Below are 10,963 nucleotides of genomic sequence, written 5' to 3' on the forward strand. Positions count from 1 at the left end.
AGAGAAACAGAGACAGAGATTTTTTTCCATACACCTTAAATATGGGAATTGTGTTTAAAATGTGTTAATCAGGGTTGGCTACCTTATGGTTATTTATTTTCCTTATTTCATCACCTCCCTGGGGCAGAGATAGATAAAGAAGTAGATCTGTAAAATCAAAACAACATATCTTCAACCAAGGTCTCTCTGGGCGCACAGAAGGGGCATCTTCTGTGTGTCCTGCCTCTTTAAGAGTCTCATCTTTCTGCCTTTGGTTATGTGGAATTGTCTTTCAACTTTACATCACACTTAGCCTGATTTGTAGTGACTGCCTCCTATCATTTGTAACAAAAACACACTGACTAAAGAGTAATCATTCCAGTAACCACAGATCATCCATGTTGTCTCATGCAGGAACTTAAAGACTGCACGGTCACCAAACTTTTCCTTTTTCATTGATCTTAATGGTTATATATCATAAACTATGCTAGATATTTAGCAGTTTCAGAGGGATGTGTTAATCTTTTGAAACATAACTTTGTTGTTTTCTTTGGAACAAAGAATGCCCCTATATACTTTACATTAATGTCTAAGCTCCACTGTCCTCATTTTTTTTTAATCAAATTAAAATTTATTGCCACTCATTTCTTATTTTGTTGGGGATGTGTGGTGTTTCAATGCCTCCCTGATGATACCTTTAAGAAAGGCAGATATTTCACCACCGAAGGGCAAAACCTGTTAAGCGACAAAGTCCATGGCTCTTAGCATCAGTATCGTTCTACAAGTGGTTGCTATGAAATGAAATTGTGACTGTCAACATCTGTAGCTACTGAAAAGATAATCTGAGTGGTAGACCACTCCTCGAGACAATAAAGGCATTAACAGAAGTGAATTCATATTTAAGAATGAAACCATCTCTAATAGAGCGTTAACCTCAGAAATGAAAGCAACTAGAAAGATAATGAAGACAGAGGACATCTAGGTAGCCAGAATCTTAACAGCTTGGATATTGTATATGCTGCTTGCTCAGTTTTGTTTTGTTTTGTTTTGCTTTGTTTTGTTTATCCAGTAGTCAGCTTGTTAGTGGTCCATGTGATGGAGATTTTGATAAAAGTCCTTCCAATGGACTCTTATTATAAAAGCATTTCAGTGACCTTCCCTATGTGTGTATAAGAAGAAAAAATAATTTTTCTAATTTAGGCACTTCTTAACAAAGTTGGAAAGTTAGATCCTTGTAATCACAAATCATTTAAGGCTTTCTGCTTGGGACTATCAAGGCTCAGCAGCTGCCTGGCTCTCCAAGCCTGTATATCCATATTATTGTTTAACCGTAGCTAATCCTGCTTTCTTTACATCGCACTCATGGATTCTTCATTATAACTCTCAAGACCCATCTATGGTCTAACAGGTGGTCCTGAATTTGAACATAGAACTATCATCCTGGCCTAAAGGCTCCACATTTCATATTTTATTTCAATCACAAACTTGGTACAGCTAATATTGTCACTGTACATGATCTGTTCTCCACTCAATATAATCTTTGCCCTACAAGTGTCATTTGGCCATTCCCAGAGACACATGTATTTGTCAGAAAGTTGCAGAAGTAGCCCTTGGCTGTCTGACTACCAGAGATCAGGGATGCTGCTAAGTTTTTTGTCTTCAAAGCACAGTCCCCCATACAAAACTGGATAGCATGACCCAAGTATTTAATAGTTCCAAGAGTGAAAAGAAGTGTTTTTGAGACAAAATTTAAAAAGTAAACTTACAATGCTCCTAGATATATAGCTTAATACACATAGCAATGACACTGCCTCCAAAGTAATGATGCACCTTTTTTTTTCCAATGCTCCATTATTATTTTAGGCTTTTGGTGAGTGTCTGCTTGTTGAAAAGACCTTAAGTGTTTATAAAACATTTCATCAGTATCAGGAATATCTATTTTTCAAGGTAGTACTTCCTTCTTGGGTGAAGTGATGTTGAAACACTGGTGTCTAGATAAATCAGAATGCTTTCAGAAGGGAGACGAAATACCTCCTGCCATTGAAAGGACCCCACTGGCACATGTAGAAAGCAGAGTGCATTACTTTTAAATGTATAATCTTTAAGTAGAAAAACCAAAATAAATGTGCGAGTGGCCTGGTTGGGGGGTATCCCAGAATCTACTGCAAAAGTCTCCAGGTGGTATTGAGCAGAGGGCGTGGGCCATAGTTGAATGGTTAAGCTTGTGTAATGCTAAGATTATGACACTAAGAACGGGACAATACCATTACCTCAAATGTCACAACATTGGCTTGAGCTGCCCACTTTCATTTACTGTCTACAGAAATCATGGAGAAGGCCAGGTCTGCATGATCGGAGATGGTGTCACGGGGTCCGTTTAGATCTTTCTTAGCTGCCTTCATGTTGCACTGAGGTTTGTTTTCCCTCTCTTACCTGGAGTGAGCTGAGCTGATGATATTGTATTGTAAACTCGAGAGACGCTAGAATCACCTGGGAAGAGGGAACCTCAATTGGGGAGTTCTGCAGACTGGAGTGGCCTCTGGCCATGTCTGGGAGAGTTTAGCTTGATGTGAGGGAGCCAAGGCCACTGTGGGAAGCACCATTCCTAGGCTGGGGAGCTTGGGCTGTGTAAGAAAGCTAACTGAGCATGCGTGGGCCAGAAGGTGATTGAGTGCCTGAGCAGCATCCCATCACCATTTTTACTTCAGTTCTGTCCTGAGTTCCAGCCTCCTCAATTATGGATTATGACCATCGATACACCTTTTCCTCCCGAAAGTTGTTTGGGCCCTGGTGTTTATTACAGAAATGGAATCAAACTAGAATATGGGGTTATTTCAGAATAACTCTCAGGTTCTGTTAATCCAATTTATGAGTCTCTAAACAAAAGCATAGCAAACCAGTAAGGGCAAGATGTCCTCGGATATTACACGTTACAAAAGGCTGAGCTCCTGACTTCCCTCTGCTCAGAAATATCCACACATAAATAACAGCTATACCAATGATCTTTACAGAGCATGCTCAGGCACACACACACACACACACACACACACACACACACACACACACACACACACACACACTTGCCTTTTCACACTGAAATTTTGTTGGGTGAGAACCATACTTGACTAATTAGACCTCATGCAGGCAACCCCTGAGACAAAAATTTCCAAAGTAAACATTTGAAATCTCAGCATGGCTGGGTCTGGCTGAAGCTGACTTGAGGATCACGGACTAAGCAGCTATCTTGGTGGGGGGCAAAGAAAGTGATTATTCGTAGGCAAGGCCTTTAAATCGAGGGAGAATTAAATCAGCTTTGTAATAAATCACTGTTGACACCCTCTCCGAAGACTTCATGCTCCCCAAAGCCAAGGGGAATTTTTACGTGGCCAAGGAGAAAAGTCCACAAATGTTGCTTATTACTCGCATGTACAATTTTCCTACAGACGATTTGGAAGGGTTTTCCTATAAGGTCCAAAAGAAATTCTACAGAGAGTATATCCCCAACTAAGATAAACAAAGATTGATTAATAACTTATTATCATATTTTACACCTAGGACTTTGGAAAATATGTGCTGGTGGGAGGCTGTGTCTTCTCTCTCATTGTGTTTATGCACTGATCAATTCTCTAACCATAACAACAACGAAATGAACAAACTTCATTAAATGCTTGGACACAGTATTCTCTCCTTTGATTTCAAGGACACAAATAGTTCTTTAGTAATTTCAAGTAAGACTCGCTGTAACACTTCTGAAGAAATTGGACAAAGTGTAATATATTACCATGCCTAAACATTAATATTTGTATTAAAAGCTATGCTGGATAAATATGTTACATATTTTATATATACTATAAATTATATTTTATAAAATATATATTATGTACATAAATATCTCTCCCCACTGTTGTGATATTTAGTGATGTCTATGATGCTTTTCAAATAAAGAATGAATACCATTAAAAAAGGTAATTTTATTCCAGTAGATAAGAAGTAAAATTAATTAATAAGCTTCAAAAATCTGATGTTAAATTATATATATTTTTGGTTAGAAGAGTTCAATTCAGGGATTACGTGGTTCATCAAGTAGAAATTGTTATTCTCTCTTGCTACATACTGTGGCATTTTGGTGAACCATTTTAGCATAAAGCATTTCTAAGCACAGTCAATAGACTCCTATTAATAACCACCCAGTAATTTTAACTTAGGCTCCAGGGTTTTGAAACCACATGACTTAGATTGTGCCGTAAGGAAGAAGATTACTATGTTTAAGTAGATCCATCTGCACATATCTACAGAAGACCTTCGGCCTATGGAATGGACACTGGGTTGATAAACAGATAATACATATTCATAATATTCTCCACAGTAAATGGGTTATTTATAAAAAAGATGCGTTTTATTTATTAGAATTATAATATTATTTCTCTTGGTGGTTCTGAGAAGAGTATACATGACACACATCTGATGTGAGTGTACAAGCCCAAAATAACTTGCCAAAGACTAAATATGTACTATATGAATTAAGTTCTGGGTTGTCTTGATGATAGCATGTAATGTAGTTGCTGTTGTTCTTCTTGTGGTTGTTGTTGGTGGTGGTGTATGTGTGTATGTGTGAGTGTGTGTGTTTATGTGTGTGTGTGTATGTACGTGTGAGTGTATCGGTGTGTGTGAGTGTGTGTATGTGTGTGAGAGTGTATCTGTGCACACGTTGGCATGAGTGTGTGTTGCTTGCCTTCTCCCCCCACCTCCTCCCCCACCCCCCACCCCCCACCCCGCGCAAGAAAAAATTCTACTCAGTCACTGCAACCTGTAAAACCAGTTCTCCCTCAAACAAACTCCACTCTTTACCAAGCAATCACTTTTTGCACGTTGAGAATTTACTTCCTCTTGAAACCACTTTTGAAGTGAACCTCTTTTTTTGTTTGTTTCCCCGCTTTACACTCAGGAACTGAAACAGGAGAATTTTTTTTTATCTGTTGTTGTAGTAATGTTTTGAGTAAAGTAAGATCAAGAGCATCATTTCTTAGTGTGTGTGTATTTGTGTGTGGTGTCACCATGTGTGTACCTGTGCAATAGCAGTCAGAAATCAATGTCATGTGGCTTTCCTCATCAATCCCTACCTTATTTTTTGAGGATGCGTCACTGAGCCTGGAGCTCACCCATTATGTAAACCATATGGCCTGAGAGCCCCGGGATCTAACAGCCGGCCTCCTGGGGCAAGGGCCATAGGCGCTTGCCACAGCTGCTGGGTTCTACGTAGGCTCTGAGGAACCCAACATAGGTCCTTGTGTTTGGGTGACAATCACTTCATGCACTGAATGTCTCCCAGACCCAATAGCACCATTTCTAGACCATGGCTATAAAGTTCTTTTAAGTACAGATCACACATGCACCATAATGACCGTGAGTTACTTGTTGGTATTAATATGGCTTGCATTTACTATCGTTTCATAGTAAGAATTGCAGTTGAATCCTATTGACTTAACTACATTGTAGGCAATCCCATGCTCATCTTAGTGAGCATAAAAACATCCACACAATATTCAGCAATAACAACTCCTGACACCAGGAATCTCACACACCTCACTGAAAACAGAATCTTCTGATTGCTCTCTCAAGTGCTATTTCTTTTGTCTTTTACCAGCTTTTCTCAAACTACGTGATAACAGATGTTTACTGGAAAAAAAAAAGCATTTCAGGAAAGTCTTAACACAAAAAAGTTAACAACATTTTCATAGGTTCACACATCATCCAATGTCTTTATGATTATTTTGTTGCCTTCTGGGAAGTTCTTGAAGTTTAAAGCCAAGTTGCCATTTAAAAGAAACAAACAACAACAACACCTCCCCCCCCCCAAAAAAAAAAAAACCAAAAAACAAAACTCTTTAGCTCTAGACTTTTACTTCTTCAGTGAGCACAGCTTTAGACAATTATGAGCCAGTAACCAGCCTCAAGAAGGCCAGAAGAAAACAAGGGAGATTGATGAGGAAGCTGAGTAGAATTAGGTGTAATTAAACAATCAACTGCTAATAGCTGATATCCTGATGGCCCTGTAATGACAGAGATAAAATAAACACCAGCAATTCACAGTTGCATACTAGTCTTTGCAGAATGTATGTAAACAGTCTAAAATACTTCTGTTTTGTTCTTCTGCAAATAAAGAGATAATAAAATATTTAAGTAAATGATAGATGAGGCTTAAAAATATTCATTATAGCTCATCTGCACTAACAAAATGGGCAGAGTTTTGACAGTTCATTAAGTTATTAGCAGGTAGTCTGGATTTTTTAAAAACAAAGATAGAATATAAATTAATAACTTGTCCAAAGGCTAATGTGAAAACATACTTATTAGCACCTAGCAACCAGCACCAATAAAATATGAAGAAACCTGGTCCTTCTTTTCACTAATATATAAATTAAAATCTATAGCTGAGTACCATGGCTGTTTGCTATAGCAAAACTTTGTTAGGGAGTCAAGAGCTTCCCAGGTGTGCTGGTTAATATTCCCCATCGATGTACCAGGATCACCATGGAAACATACTTGTTACCTCTAACAGCGTTAATGGAAAGTTTCATTGAGATAAAAAGACTCATCTTGAGTATGGCGGCCCCATTATCTCAGGAGCTGGTGTCCTGGGCTAAGCAAAGCAAAGCGAGCAAGCTGAGCACCAGAACTCGTCTCTGTTTCAAAGCCACATGTGCTGCCTCAGGCGCAAGAATTCTTCACCAGGATGGAGTGCACGCTCAGATTGTGAGTCGAAAGAAAGCCTTCGTTCTCTGACTTGCTCTGGTCTAGTATCTCATCCCAGCAACTAAAAAGAGAGAGAGAACTGGTACCAAGGAGTTGGGCTGTTCTGTTGCTCTGGTGCCCAACCGTGTGGTGCGCAGGCTTTGGAGTCAGTTTGTAGGGGGAATGGTGAAGAGTTGAATGTGGGCAGCAGAGGCCTGGCTCATTTCCGGGGGCGGGTGAGAAGGGGGGAAGGAGTCTCTAGGAAGTGGGCTAGTGGTTGTTTGCATTATGTGCTGGCAAAGAATAGAGTCGGGCTTTTTCTGCCCTTGCTCTGAGAACTTGGGAGAGCGTGAATGCAAAAGGAAATACACTTCCATAGAAGAGATTTCAGAAAGAGAGAGAGTCATATAGGCTGTATCTTCACTGGTTTTATTCATATATACAGTATGAAAAGGATAAATGATATCTTAAAGGGTGCGATTTGGTAAAGGGAAAAAAGGGAAGCAGAGAAAGCAACTGTGCTTGCTAGAGAGATTTGCATGACTAAGGAGAAAGCTAGTTCTCAGCACTAGGACAAAAGGAAAGTTGTCCTAAGGGAAAGACACACACCTCTCTGGCCCCACCAAAGGCTCCTATTTGTGAGGTTGCACATTTCTTTTTGAAAGGGGAAAGCAAAAAGGGAGGCAGAAGCAGGCGGATCGCTGTGAGTTCGAGGCCAGCCTGGTCTACAAAGTGAGTCCAGGATGGCCAAGGCTACACAGAGAAACCCTGTCTCGAAAAACCAAAAAAAATAAAATAAATAAAATAAAATAAAATAAAAATAAAAATGCACCCAGTGAAGTGTTTTCCTGGGGTCAGCGCTGAAAGTGTATTGCAGTCACTGCCTCTGTACTCTAGGGAGAAGAGGCAGGCCACACCTCAATCCAGCAGCAGAAACTGGTAGCTCAGTGACACTGGTTCTACAAGCACGAGAAATGTAAGAATGAGCGGATCGTGGAGGCTTAAACCAAAGGTTCCAAAGAGCTGAGGAGGCCAGACATGCGGCTGGGCTGGATTCCCTGCCAAGAGACTGTGAAAGGCCTTCGTATGAAGCTCAGAAAGTGAAGCTCAGGCTTCAGCTGAGATCCCAAGATGATGATGTCAGGATCTTATGATGATGCTCAGGAAAGCAAACAGTGGCTAGAGAGGAAAGCTGCCCCCCAGCACCCGAAAAGACCTGTGCATGTTTACGTCAGGTGGGAGAGTTGGAGGTCTAGAACTGCTCAAGGCTGCAAGAATGCCGATAATTCCATTATGAGCTCCAAATAGAGCTATGTATCTATGTATCTATGTGCATGTACGTATTATGTATGTGTGTATGTCTACACATACATTCACAAAGCATGCTTTCAACGCATAAAATGAATCCACATAAAAGTTGCATCCCATATTGTAGCAATAATTCAGTCAGTCTTCATTTCACCTCACCCTTCAATGCTATAAAGATGCTTAGTTCCTTGATGAAGGTCATCTCAAGACAGGAAGAGAGAAAAGGACTAAACAAAATTTAGGTTTCCTTTTCAAATTATGAAATTCAAATACAGTTCACTAAAAGAGATAAGTTTGACCTCTTAAGAAGGATTGTTTTAATCTCGTTCCCTTTTGTAGATAGGGCAACGTTTTACTTTACTTAATGAACATTGATGATAGTGGTTTATAATCTCTATATCTCTACTTATTTTGAAATATGATATCACTAAAATTATAACAAGCCATGGACACCAGCTATTGTTATTATCATCTGCACGCGGCAGTGCCAGCCTGTCTAGCAAGATGTATTCACTGGTGTGATGCTGGCAGGACAACTCATGGGAGTCACCGACCATTCTCTGGATTAAATCTGAGGCCTGCTACACAGGACTGAATTCATGCCTAGTTCTGTAACATAACCAACAAGCATACCTAGGAAAGCCAGGAGCTGGGGGAGGACCTGCTGACACTGTTTTTGCTAAATGGGCATGTTGTCAGGGTGCCTTCTAAATGTTTGTGTTTACGTTTATAGATTTGTGTTGCTTCTAACCTCGTTCAGAAAAGTTTCTTATTATGCTGGTCAGTGGGTTAATACAGAGAAGCCTTACTGTTGAAACCATTGAGAATAGCCAGCCATGAGTGTTCAGACATTCATGGAAGATCATATGACACACCTCTCAGGCTTGGGGGAACATCCCAGTAAAGGGCGCAGAATGAATGAAAGATACAGGAGATAGCTAGGAAAGCGTGATGTGAAACATTGCCTTCTGAAAATGACATCACTACTACACACATTAACTCAAAGCAGCTATGGCTGCCGGTGCAAGTCCTGTACAAGGTCAAGCCAGCCAAAATTCTAGCGTAGGTAAAAAGGAGCTCTTGATATTCCACCGCTAGCTGAGAAACTATTGTGAGTTGTCTCCTGGTGCATGGAAAGTTGCCTTTTCTTCAGGGATGTGACTCTTGTTAGGTTCCCAATGCCTTTATACACGAACTGCCACAGGTGCATCTACAAGCAGCATGAACCAGACTTGAAAGGTACATAAATATGTAAATAATAAAGTGAGTTTGGGCTGGAGACATGGTTTAGGATCCTGAGGGAAGTTCTAGGAGGCAGTGGGGTACGTATGATCAGAATGCTTTGTTTACATGTGTGTGGTTTTATTTGTGCATCCATTTGTCACATAGTCACATAGTATACAAATGTTGTCATGGTACGTAGCAGGGTAATTCTGCATGGTCCAGTATGGGGCCTTGCAAATGAATATGAGCTCTTTAGACATTCAAACCCCAAGTCAGAAATTACTTCTATGAGCATGGTTCTCTTTTTAAAGTATTTTTTGGTCTGGTCCATTTGCTAAGTCATATTCCTAAACTCTCCACAACACATCTTTTCTTCCCGTAGTCATGACTCTTTACTTCTGACCATACTGTATTTTATACTCACGTCTCTTAGTGTTCTGGTTCATATGAAGCGCTGCTCTTTATTTATTACAATATCTCACATTTGTTTTATCCATCAAAAGCCAATGTAGGTATAAATGAGGCCCGTGAGAGGTAATACCATCTCTAAAATGCTGCCACAAAGACAGAAAACTGAGAATCAAAAGGCTTAAAAAGCACCAAGGTACATAGCTAGAGTTTCCAACATCATATTTCTTGCATGAAGCTTTGCAAGTCCTGTAAAAGGTCAAGCCAGCCAAACTTCTAGTGTAGGTAGAAAGGAGCTCTTGATATTCCACCGCTAGCTTTTAAATGTCTAAAAATAAAATCATATTGGACCACAGGGGGCAATGTGCAAAGTTGCATGATTTCTACCCAATATCTCCTGGCCAGAAAAATGCCACAAGTGGGTCTGTCTCTGCCTTTATCTCTTCTTCATTTTACATCCCTCTACAATTTTCAAAACTCTTTTGAAAAGCTAATGGTTTGGTTGGTTTTTGACATTGTGACTCCCTCCTAATGTTAAGCAAAATAACCAATGGTTGAAAGCACTAAAAAGAAGACTATGAACCAGAGTCAGAGGTGGCCTTGTGGATCACAAGAGCACTTATTAAAGTATCTGAGCATCTCAGTCGCATCTTGATTTTATGAATGACAGGAAGCAGCGATGTGCAGCTAGACAGCTCTCCCAGGAATTCCGTGCAGTAACCAACCCAAGACAATTTAATTATCCTTACTGAGCATTTTGTATGTCTGACGTACTAAATACACATGGTCCCAGATCATTCATTAACCATGACCACTTAACCAAAATTCAAAGGTTTATACAACAAACATACAGGCATCAACTATTAGCATGATCACACTTTCATAACACTCACTTCTTAAAGTGTTAAAGCTCGGCAGCTCTCTCTCTCTCTTCCCTCCTGTGTGTATGACTTCAGACAATGGATATGCAGGTTAGTATTATGCTCCACAGAGGATCGTCTTCCCTAGAAATATGGGCCTGTGGAGGAAGCTCAGTCAGCAAAGTGCTCACCGCATTCCATGACAACGCCATGTCTGTTCTTCAGAATCAGTGTGAAGAGGCTGCATGTGGTGGAAGTCCAGGCCAGAGGAGACAGAGAGAGGTGAATCTCCTCCACAGATAGCTGGCCAATCAGCCTAGAGAAATAACATTGGTGAGCAGCAAGCCGATGGAAGGTCATGTCTCAGGACACGAGGTGGGTGGGCCCTGAGGGATGACACCTGTGACTTCCGGTCTCTCCATGCATGCTCCCCCACACAGTCCACACATGTG

This window comes from Acomys russatus, chromosome 16, assembly GCF_903995435.1.
Source record: "Acomys russatus chromosome 16, mAcoRus1.1, whole genome shotgun sequence".
NCBI classification, from domain to species: domain Eukaryota; kingdom Metazoa; phylum Chordata; class Mammalia; order Rodentia; family Muridae; genus Acomys; species Acomys russatus.